We start from the raw sequence: 10,747 nt of genomic DNA on the forward strand, positions 1-10,747 counted from the left end.
CCAAATCTTCTTTTTTATATTCAGTTGTTATGTCTTAAACAACATTACTAACTACACACAATTTATATGTAAAACAAAGACAAGTTACATATTAAGTATTACAGGCATTCCAGCAACACTATCAAGGATAATTTTAGAAGATTTATTTTGAGATCTTCAAATCTAAATCTTCTTTTGTTTTGGTTATCGACGCTGTCATTTTTTCCTAATGTCCAGTTGCAAATATTTCACTAATGGTCAGTATTTTAATTAGGTTACCCTTCAAATTCTTAATCATCAAATTAACTACAAAAAAAACACAATCATTAATAAACCTTGATATGCATGTTTTTATCTGTTTTCATTTTATTTACTATCTTGTTTTTCGCAGTATGTGATACAGCCGATTATGCATGCTTTTGATTGATGTTAATATGAAAACGTGAAAACTTTTTATTAAGATGAAAGCATGAACTTTGCAAAATTCAATTTGCTTTTTGAAATTTTATGCACTATATATTTTATACTGTAATGAGGGCATCATTTGTAAATTTTATCTAATTATGTATCTAAATTACAAATAGTTCGTACTACTAATATCGCAGTTCTCTATATGGTTAATAGTGCACGTCTACAGAAACTCATTTAGGAGAATTCTAATGGTAACATTTGCTTTATAATGTTAATAAAATGGTTAAGATAATGAATGCAAATTAAAAACTAAAAAGAAACAAGATTAAAAAGGGAAACATGATAGTTATATATAAATGTAAGTCCAGGATAATCTAGGACATATGTACATGCTATGTAGCAAACTAAGGTAAACAATTGTTTCTACATCATGTACATGGAACAATAATTATTTCATTCGCAGTAGTGTATAATACATGTAGAATATACAGCAAGATTTGTTTTTTTTTCGGACAAATATGAAATTGTATCCTCTCTTTTTCGAGAAAAGAAAAAACCTCAATCTCAACCAACATCAAGTGCACCATAGAAACAGAAATACAGGAAATGTTTGAAACAGTAAATAAAACCATGTTAAAACTTTATTAATAATATATAACAAATTGGAAAATATCGTATTTTTCAATGAGACACAACCCAACAACAAAAATAATCAAACAGTACAATGTATATCAATAACAGGTCAGCATACAGTATATTCAATAATACACATGGTTCTATATACAACTTGGCAGGCCAAAAATTGACCAGCGTCTAAAAACTGATTGTTTTCAATAAATTAAACAGAAATATAAAAATTGTGCCACCAACATCAAAATAACACAAACATTTTCAAAAAGACAGAAGAGAACAAGTTCCGATTATGCATAGAGAGACAAATCAAGGTCAGCTTACTATGGTACTATATTTGTGATGCAGGTCTACATGTTCTTTGTGAATTTAAGAGCTCCAAAGTTTAAACTATGAGTGTAGTAAGTGAAAGGAGTAAGTTCGGTAAGGGCCATATTTGGCCCCAATTATAAAGTCCATATTAACAAGACAATAAATGTTTTAAGTTGCCGTAAAGACATGAGAGAAAGTTGAACAGAACTGTTTTTGTCAAAGTTTTATTCTAACACGTTAATTTTTACATCCCAAAAAGGTCAACATAAGGGATTTTGGTGAAATTTGACAAAATCAGCTGGATTTCAACCAAATAAAGGACCAGGAAACATAGAGCGCAGGCGTCGACAAGCTTAATATTCAAATGAGACATGTGAAATGTCTTCACAAACATTATTCTAAAAGATCTTTGTTGTCGACGTATGCGCTCTATGTTTCCTGTTCAATAATCTATGGAAATTTATCCATTTTCATTGATTTTTTGTGAAAAACCAATATGAGTACAACTTGTGACGTCATAATGAAACGCAGAAACGTAAAATTTTCAACAAAATGGCTTATATCCTATCTAGTCAATGTATTAGCTATAATTTATCGTGATATTGGTCATTAAATCCGAATTTGAAATTTACGTTAAAAAAGGGGGCCATTTTAGGACCTTATCGAACATACTCCTTTCATAAAGACACTTATGCACCATGCATTCCCACGGTTAATTCTGAATATGAAGAATAATTGCATAGTAAAGTATTATTCTTACTTATACTACAAACATGTGTCTCAATTTTAATTGAAATAAGCACCAAGAAACTGCATGGTCCGTTACACACATGAATACCTTGCAACATGGTCTTATTATATGGAAGGTAAAAAAAGAGAAGATAACAATTGAGCAATATTAGGCTATAAGTGAAAGATAATAAACATACAAAAATATGTCATCAAAAAGAAACTTTGGAAAGACAACCAACTGTTTGCAAAACTCTTCACAGAAACTTGCGCACTGAGCAATACGAACCACGTGATCAATGATGATCATTTAAGAGCAGAGCAACACATGTTACTGTAACGCAAAGAGTACTTTTCATTTTATTGAGAACCAATGAAAACAAGCGATTATACCTCATATTTCTTTGTCGTTAGTCTTAGAAATGAATTGAAAAGTTTCGATTATTTGTATTAGAAATAGAACCTAATTAAATATTTTTAAATACGTTTTAATCGACCGCAGTTTGCAGTTTTTAAGATATCTGCCATGATTATTGTTTATTCGTGCCTGTTAAACTACGATAAACTGCATTATTAAAACTCATGTTGATTAAAGATAATATTTATTTACCAAATTACATAACAAAATTTTCGTTTTTAATTATTTATTTTTATCGAAAGCGTATATAAGTTCAATATGCGTTGCTCGGTATATATCCAAACACCTTTTTGTACTAACAATCATCAATTCGCATATCATCTTCTCTACAGTCAGTTATCATTCAGCCGCACTCTACATTATGAAAACTAATATTTGTTAGTAAGATTGATTAGAGATGAAATGTTTTCTTTTTCTTGAATAGCACAACATAAACGTTGACGACAGCTTAAATGCAGTACCACACTTTATCATGGCGAGAAAAAAAAAAAAAAACTCAAGTCATTTCGTAAGTGAAATTATTAAAACGCTTCAAAGTATCACGAGTAAATTCTATCATACTGTGCCATGATTTACACATTTCAAAACGCCACATTTTTTTTACTTAAGACAGAAGGACGACATGCATTATCTTAAAATGAAAAAGATTTATTGGTGTTAATGTGAAAGAAATTATAATTGAACCGTGGCAAGATGCATACATATAAAACGAAACGGTCGAAGGCATGGTGCTGAATCGGTTTCTATGATACTTATAGAATGAGTTGAAAAATATTAATAATAATTAAAACAAATATTTGCAAAGAATTTTAGAAAAATATTTTTTGCAAAGAATAATCCATAAAAAAAAATTACTGCAAAGGATTTCCTTACTATAATTGAGCCTTATATAACACAGAAATAATTTTTTTGCCGTTTTTTTTTTAACATTTAATAGTATGAATAAAGAGCTGATCCCTTTTGCATAAAAGCTTTGTATTATGAAGTGGTCATGGGACAAATATCATTTGAATTTAACGTTGAAAGCTGCAAATAATGTAAACAGTCTGTTGGTTCTTCAAATCGTCCGTCTTATACTTTGTATCATCTTTCTATCGAAATTCGTTGAATGCCACCCTTGAAATATATAAATGTGTGCGTGGTGTTGATGGAACAAATTTATTTATGGGATATGTACGACAATTTTTTATCCAATCATCGCGAAAAAAGTATCTAAATCAGGGCTGAAATTCGACTGTTAGTTTTTTCGTTTAAATTTGTTTTACATTTTGTCATTTCGGTGCCTTTTATATCTGACTATGCTCATTATTGAAGGCCATACGGTGACCTATAATGGTTAATTTCTGTATCATTTGGTCTCTTGTAGAGAGTTGTCTCATTGGCAATCATACCACATCTTCTTTTTTATGTCTAGCATAACATGCATAGATAAGAACCTAACTTCAATTGCTTCAATCCACATAATTTGGACTCTGTTGGAAACATGTCTCATTTGCAACGATACCACATCTATTTATGTAATACTAATAAGATTTCCATTAAAATTGAATTAAAAAGAAAAAGATGGTAAGAATTAGGTTAATAATTGATAAAAATTAAAGTTTTATGGCCCATTAATATTCTTTATTAGATTTTATAATGAGGATGTTAGTTAATACAAGGAAGCTTTTAAATTTACGCAGGGTAAATAATTACATGGATTTAGAGTAAATTGTATCAATTTACGGAAAATAGGTTGCTTACTACCAGCAAGGAGGTTTATTTGATTGAAAATTCTTGCTGTTATTCATTTTTTAAATAAGTAAGCCATATGCTTCACAAAAAATGCTAAAAAGATAATTGGAACATGTTTATCTGTTTATACAAATCACTGGTCAAATTCCAATATAATCATTCAGTGCACATGTCAATCACCCACAATGATAATATTGTGGATTTAAGAGAACACAAATAAATCATAATAAAGTCATTGAAAATATACAATGTCACGTAGGATATTGATACAACAATAAATAAGAACACAAGATCAACTTGGGGTACAGCAATATGATCACCAAAACTTCTGTCATTCTACTTTGAATGAACGGCTTGAATAAAAGCGGCGTCTGTTGAGAAAAAAAAAAAAACAAAAAAAAAAAACCAAAAAACGAAAGTATGCGTAGTCGTGTCCGTTTAGAATAAATTTCATGCAAACTCGTGCAGGTAAATTACAACTATCTCTGTCCATGAAGGAACACTTGCAACAATTAATCCGTTGCCTGTTGCAAAGCAAAATGTAGCCCCTATCTAACATAGTATTAAGACATTCGATAAGAGACTTTTCGATTAACATTTTTCCTGTAGTTCAGTATTTCTGTCATAATACTTTTTACCATCTTTTTCCCGTTGGGTCTAAATTTCTCACCCTTCATACTGGGCGAATCAATTTTAGAACCTACCTATTGAAATTATAGTTTATTTGTACTCGTCCTTTATTTAATAGGACATATTTGTTCATCAACCTACAATCATTCGACCTTTAAAATAAATTTTGAACTAGTGTTTAGGATAACAACATATAATACCACGTGACAACTAGCAAACTGAGTGGCGAAGCCAATGTAGGACGCACAAGGGATACGCATCCCAAATGATCGTCATTGTTTTTGAATCACCTAATTTCTAACGATTTAATTGAAATTTTATCATAAAATAAACTTAAAATTTATTTTGCTTAGCTCCATTTGACGGTCCATTTCCACCCCACTGGATTTATGTCCCCTTTCAAAAACTCTGAATCTGCTTCAACAAAATTGTAAGCCGTGGGTTGATTTTGATTTTGTGACTTTAAAAATAACCTTGTTATTGCAATGACATAAATATATAATATATCGTAGAAATCTTGTTGTCTCATTCTCCGACGTTATTTAACGTTAATTTCCGTTGATTCACAGTTTTATCTCCAATTCCGAGTATTACTTGGCCATTGACAATGTCCAATCTTATTACATGATACAAAAACAGTGTTTTAACACAGGAAATTCATTTAATGGTCAATGCTAGATATATCATGAAGATAAAGGTTCGGCTAATTATCTTTTATTTTTCTCAGAGGCGGTTAGTTATACAAGGAACGTCCGTGCAATAACCTCGCTTTCCTAGTACGCAGTACTGTTTTCAAAACATGAATAATCTCCAGTACATGTATATAAAGGAAAAACAATCGGAGATATTAAATTATCGTTTAAATCTTGAATCAAATAGGGAAAAACTAGGCAATATTTTTCGTACCCCCAACAGTGTATTTTTTTACCATTGTCTTTCTTTATTATATATGTTTCAAACATATGTATTTTTGGATATTTCCTTAATCATGCACGGAAAAAATAAAATGAGTGTGATGCGAATATTTCAAAAATATTTGAATTTCTACAATTTTCATGTTCATAGGTTACTTACATAACAGATAATTATAAAAACGAAATCGTCATTATATTTCGACTGTCCAAGGGGCAGAAAGACTAACAGAAAATTTCCCGCCGCGAAGACGGTTTGACATTACCTATGTCAAGGTCAATACAAGATAAGCTACTTAGTATCATTCTTAGGTTTGTTACCAGTCTTTTTAGAGTTTCCACAAACAATGTTACTTGTAAAAATATGGATATTACTCTTACATTGCAAGGAAAGGGAAGGTGATTAACTCGGGAACAAAACTACAATCAGTAGTAACACGAACCCAGGGTGTGTGAAAACGCATCATGGATATTAAGGTTATAATTTATAACGCCATACGTGCGTTTCGTCTACACGAGACTCTTAGGTGATATTCTGATTAAAACAGACGGAAGGCAATATAAAATAAGAGGTGAAAAAGCATTGAAACCATAAAGTCCTGAAAAGTTCTACTAAATACGGCCAAAGTAATTCATGTCTGTGATAGAAACACCTTAAGACCGTAAACGGGGATATAAATCATTATATAATTAGATGGATATGTTGTCTAAATGCATTCCTTTCCAATAGATATAGGAAGATGTTGTATGAGTGCCAATGAGACAACTCTCCGTCCAAGTGTATGAGTGCCAATGAGACAACTCTCCGTCCAAGTCACAATTTTTAAAAGTAAACCATTATTATAGGTCAATTTAAGGTCTTCAACAGTTACACGGAGCCTAGTCTCACACCGAACAACAAGCTACAAAGGGCCCCAAAAAATACTAGTGCAAAACCATTTAACGTGAAAACCAACGGTCTAATTTATATAAAAAACGAGAAACGAGAAACACTTTTGAACCACATAAACAGACGACAACCACTGAATATCAGATTCCTGACATAGGGCAGTTGCATGTTCATTTTTAAGATAAAATTGTTTAATTTTATTTTCTCATAAAAAGCCATTTATGATTAGAAAACCTAAAGCTTGAAGATATTGTTATATGTTAAACGGCGATGTTAACTAGTTTTAATTCTCAGCGATATACTGAAAACAAAGAACATTTATTTCTTACCTCTACTCGCAATCCTCATACATCGATCGAGATTGTAACGGGATTTGTAAAATTGTAAAGCTTATCTCACATTGTGTTCATGCAGTGGATCAATAACCTTTTATACAAGCCATCCTTTTATTTATGCAAACATGTTACATGTATATCTATATTTTAGATTTATAAATATTACATATATAAATGGAAAAGGTCACAAAAACCTCGCCATGTTTACTTCCTTTACTTCCTGCGCTTTTATTTAATTTGAAAATTACGGCATGTAATAAAACGCAATAATTATTTATAACTTGCCAGTAGCTGTTATCATTAGTATATATATACAATCTGAAATATATCTCGTTTGAGCTAGAGAATGTAAGGTTTTGTAACTGTTAATGACATCTACCGCTAATAACCCGGATCATTGTATATTGGTGATAACAGAACAATAATTTACTATTATAGACTATATAATCTACTTTCTGCTTAATAATCAATCAAAGTAGGGTTTATTGTTTAGCTGAGGGAATGCAGCCTATGTGTTCTAATAAATAATGAACTTAAGAACATTCGCGGATTAGCGAATGAAAAGAATATACTCTCACCAAACAGAATCCTAATTCACAAAGCTAATAGGCTATGACATATAAAACATTTTCAAGATTTCTTTTAAAGATGGGAATTCACATTTGGTCGTTCATTTATTATAGCTTGTAGCTTAATCAACATTTTCCTATCTAGCTACATAAGCGATCTGGTTTTATAATGATACTCTTAAGCGAGATTTGAGGGAACAAGCCTCGAGTATATAATAATCTAAAATTTTCACTACGTCTTATTTATTGGATTTCAATTGGTGCTAAAGTGCTAAGGAGGTCTTTGCTACCATGTATAAATCGAAATAAAACAAAAATCTATTTACCATTTATTTTCAGTTTAGTACATAGAAATGCATGTTTTGCTGATATTAAGATTATTGAGAAACGATAAGTGTCTATTACTATGGAATTGATTTTTTTTGTGTTATCTAATTTCGTGGATTATGGAAAACGATGCAAGTTCGTGAATACGTGAGTTCGTGATGTGGTCAAAGTATGATTAGCCTGCCTCCGGGTGCGGGATTTTCTCAGTGATGGAGACTCATTGATACCCCTGGGCTATCCTCTCTTGGGTCGGATTTTTATCTCTTTGACACATTTTCCATTTCCATTCTCAATTTTATAATTTTATAAATTACATTTTTGGGAAGTAACGAATACGACATTAAGTACTTATTTCTGTGTAGCTTGCCAACTGTGTTAAGGGACTGCATACTGGAAATTTTTAAATACTATTGTCTGGTGTCCCACTTCATTTTTTTGTTAAAAAAAACGAAGGTATGCTACGTTTTTTGTTATTCTTAGAGAAACAGTACATGCGTCATTTTGTTACAGATAAATACGGGTGCCATGGAGCATTTTTAACCTATGACACATGTCTTGTTGTAGGGAAAAGAACCAAATGATTGTCAAAATTTACTAAACTTGACGTAAATCATCAATTATATCCTAAAGTTCTAACTTGAGTTTATTTTAAACGCCACAGCAAATAGTTGAAAAGATGCATTTATTTCAAGAATCTAAAAATTGTATGTTAAATTTTAAATGGTTTCAGTTTCATTTCCATTTGTCTGTACAATGAAAGACTTTGTTGTTCCAATTTTTTTTATTCTAAGTACCAAAATAATCTTAAGCAATGTAACGTAAAATTTAAAGAAAAACAGGCAACATTATCTTCCCAATAAATGATAATAAAATTAAAAATAATTTTTTTTACCTGCACTGTAAGTAAAGTCCAGTGTGCACAATTATTCTGTAATTTAATTACTGCTAATTACTGTTAATTACTATTTATCACTGTTCACTGCTAACGCTTTGTTAATTCTATCAATCACTGTTACCGGCGCTGTGTTATATTTCTTCTGTGATAGAACCAAAACGATATGTTGCATAAAATCTATTGATTACGTATAATTTGTTCACCGTCAGACCGGTAAGATTCAATATTTCAATATTTCCAATGACAATGAAAACATTAATTGTCATTCACGTTAGGAAAGTCAAACTAATTTAAACAAATAACAAAAACTAAATTGAATTTGAAAATAAAATATTGAAAAATTACATAAAGTAAACGTCTGAATTAAATAAAAATATCAATTTTCACGCTGCTAATGACGGAAAAGCATTTCTTATATTGTTGTTCACTAATAATGGAAAGTGTGACATCAATATTAATTTTTGTACAATCGTATATGCATTTTATATTGCGAAGGTAATCTTATATATATGCATTATTAATTTCTTTAGCAATGATATGAGCCTATTTGTATACTAATTAATGATCGGTATTTATACTGGCGGTTATTAGCTCTGAGTTTTAATGAGTTATGTGTCATTGACACTCACATTCGAGGGCATACGTATACATTAAGCTATTCTTTTGAAATATAGTTGCAATGCATCAGTAATACATATATACGTTATCTTAATCTTGTTGAAAAATGCTTGCATTTGTAACGGGTATTTCTGGTACAAACATAGCAAACACGGATAAAGGGTTCGTTCATTTAATACATATTAAGTAGTATATTGAACCATGGTGCATAGGTTAGAGAGCTGGGTTCAGAATATCAGTGCTGTTAACACATATCTGCACACCACTCGATATATCAAATATCCAGAATATCAGAATATTGAAAATCACAAAATTTGAAGTTAAATGAACATAACTTATAAAAAAAATAATCAAAGAGACAATTTTCTATACTGCATTCCAATATGTCTCTGGTAAACTATACCAGATGAAAAAAACAAAAAAAATCATACGATAACAATAGAAATATAAACAGAAATCAGGAGTTACTAACATATCAAACACAACAAATAAAGTACGGAGTGTCTATTCGTCCGGCTAGCCGGACGAATAGTTAAAAATCTCTATTCGTCCGCGAGTTCGTCCGGCCATCCGTCTGCGGATGCGCAAATCTTCAATATCAATAAAGTATCATGTGACGCGGAAAGTGTCCCGGATGAGGTGTCGGATAACACACGAGGTGTCGGATAACACATGCGCGTATGCAATGGACGTTTTGAGAATTGGAGATCGTGATTTATATTTAAAGATGTCATAGAGAAAACCAGAGAGAATGTGATTGCTTTAAACAAATGTCTATATGAGTGATTCCAGAACAATAGCGTATGCATGTTAACTGTGAGGAATAAGCCTGAAATTAAAGTGAAATTGATGATTTACCCAATTTACCTTATGGAGGCAAAACGCATTCGGAAAAAATATTATATCAATTAAACTTGCTTGGATGCATTATTTTCAAGTTATACTACAACGGAGATCTATGAACATACTGATATGCCGAGACTGGGAATAAGACACCAGGGTTGGGGGATCCCCCCTTTTTTTCGGTTGTATCTAAATATTTATTATATACATTTTTTTCTAAAACAAATCTTATCGAAAACACAATGCTACTTTTGGGGACAGGTTACACGTGCCTACCATTTTCTCTAATTTCCTATGAATTAAAAATCGCCGAACAATTTAAGTGAAGAATTGTGCACTGATAATCATATGAGGACCTTACTTTAACCAAACTTCACAGAAACAATAAATTCAGGATCTTTTAGAATCATAGATGAAGCCAATAATGATTGGCCCGACTATTTACTTTACAGGAAATTCATATGCAGAACAACAAAAGAGAGAATCATTCCCCCTCCCTCAGTACCCAAAAAAATGG

General features: G+C 31.2%; 1 protein-coding gene across 2 annotated transcripts in view; it reads right to left on the minus strand.

The window, feature by feature from the left end:
- Positions 1–9,125, minus strand: part of LOC143056455 (G-protein coupled receptor dmsr-1-like) — a 59,859-nt gene extending 50,734 nt beyond the window's left edge. For both annotated transcript variants that reach the window (XR_012972350.1, XM_076229535.1), the window contains exon 1: positions 8,767–9,125. The gene's annotated coding sequence lies outside the window, so the exon portion shown is untranslated. The remainder of the gene's footprint in view (positions 1–8,766) is intronic.
- Positions 9,126–10,747: the final 1,622 nt, after the last annotated feature.

The sequence above is a fragment of the Mytilus galloprovincialis genome, chromosome 13, assembly GCF_965363235.1.
Source record: "Mytilus galloprovincialis chromosome 13, xbMytGall1.hap1.1, whole genome shotgun sequence".
Classification (NCBI taxonomy): Eukaryota; Metazoa; Mollusca; class Bivalvia; order Mytilida; family Mytilidae; genus Mytilus; species Mytilus galloprovincialis.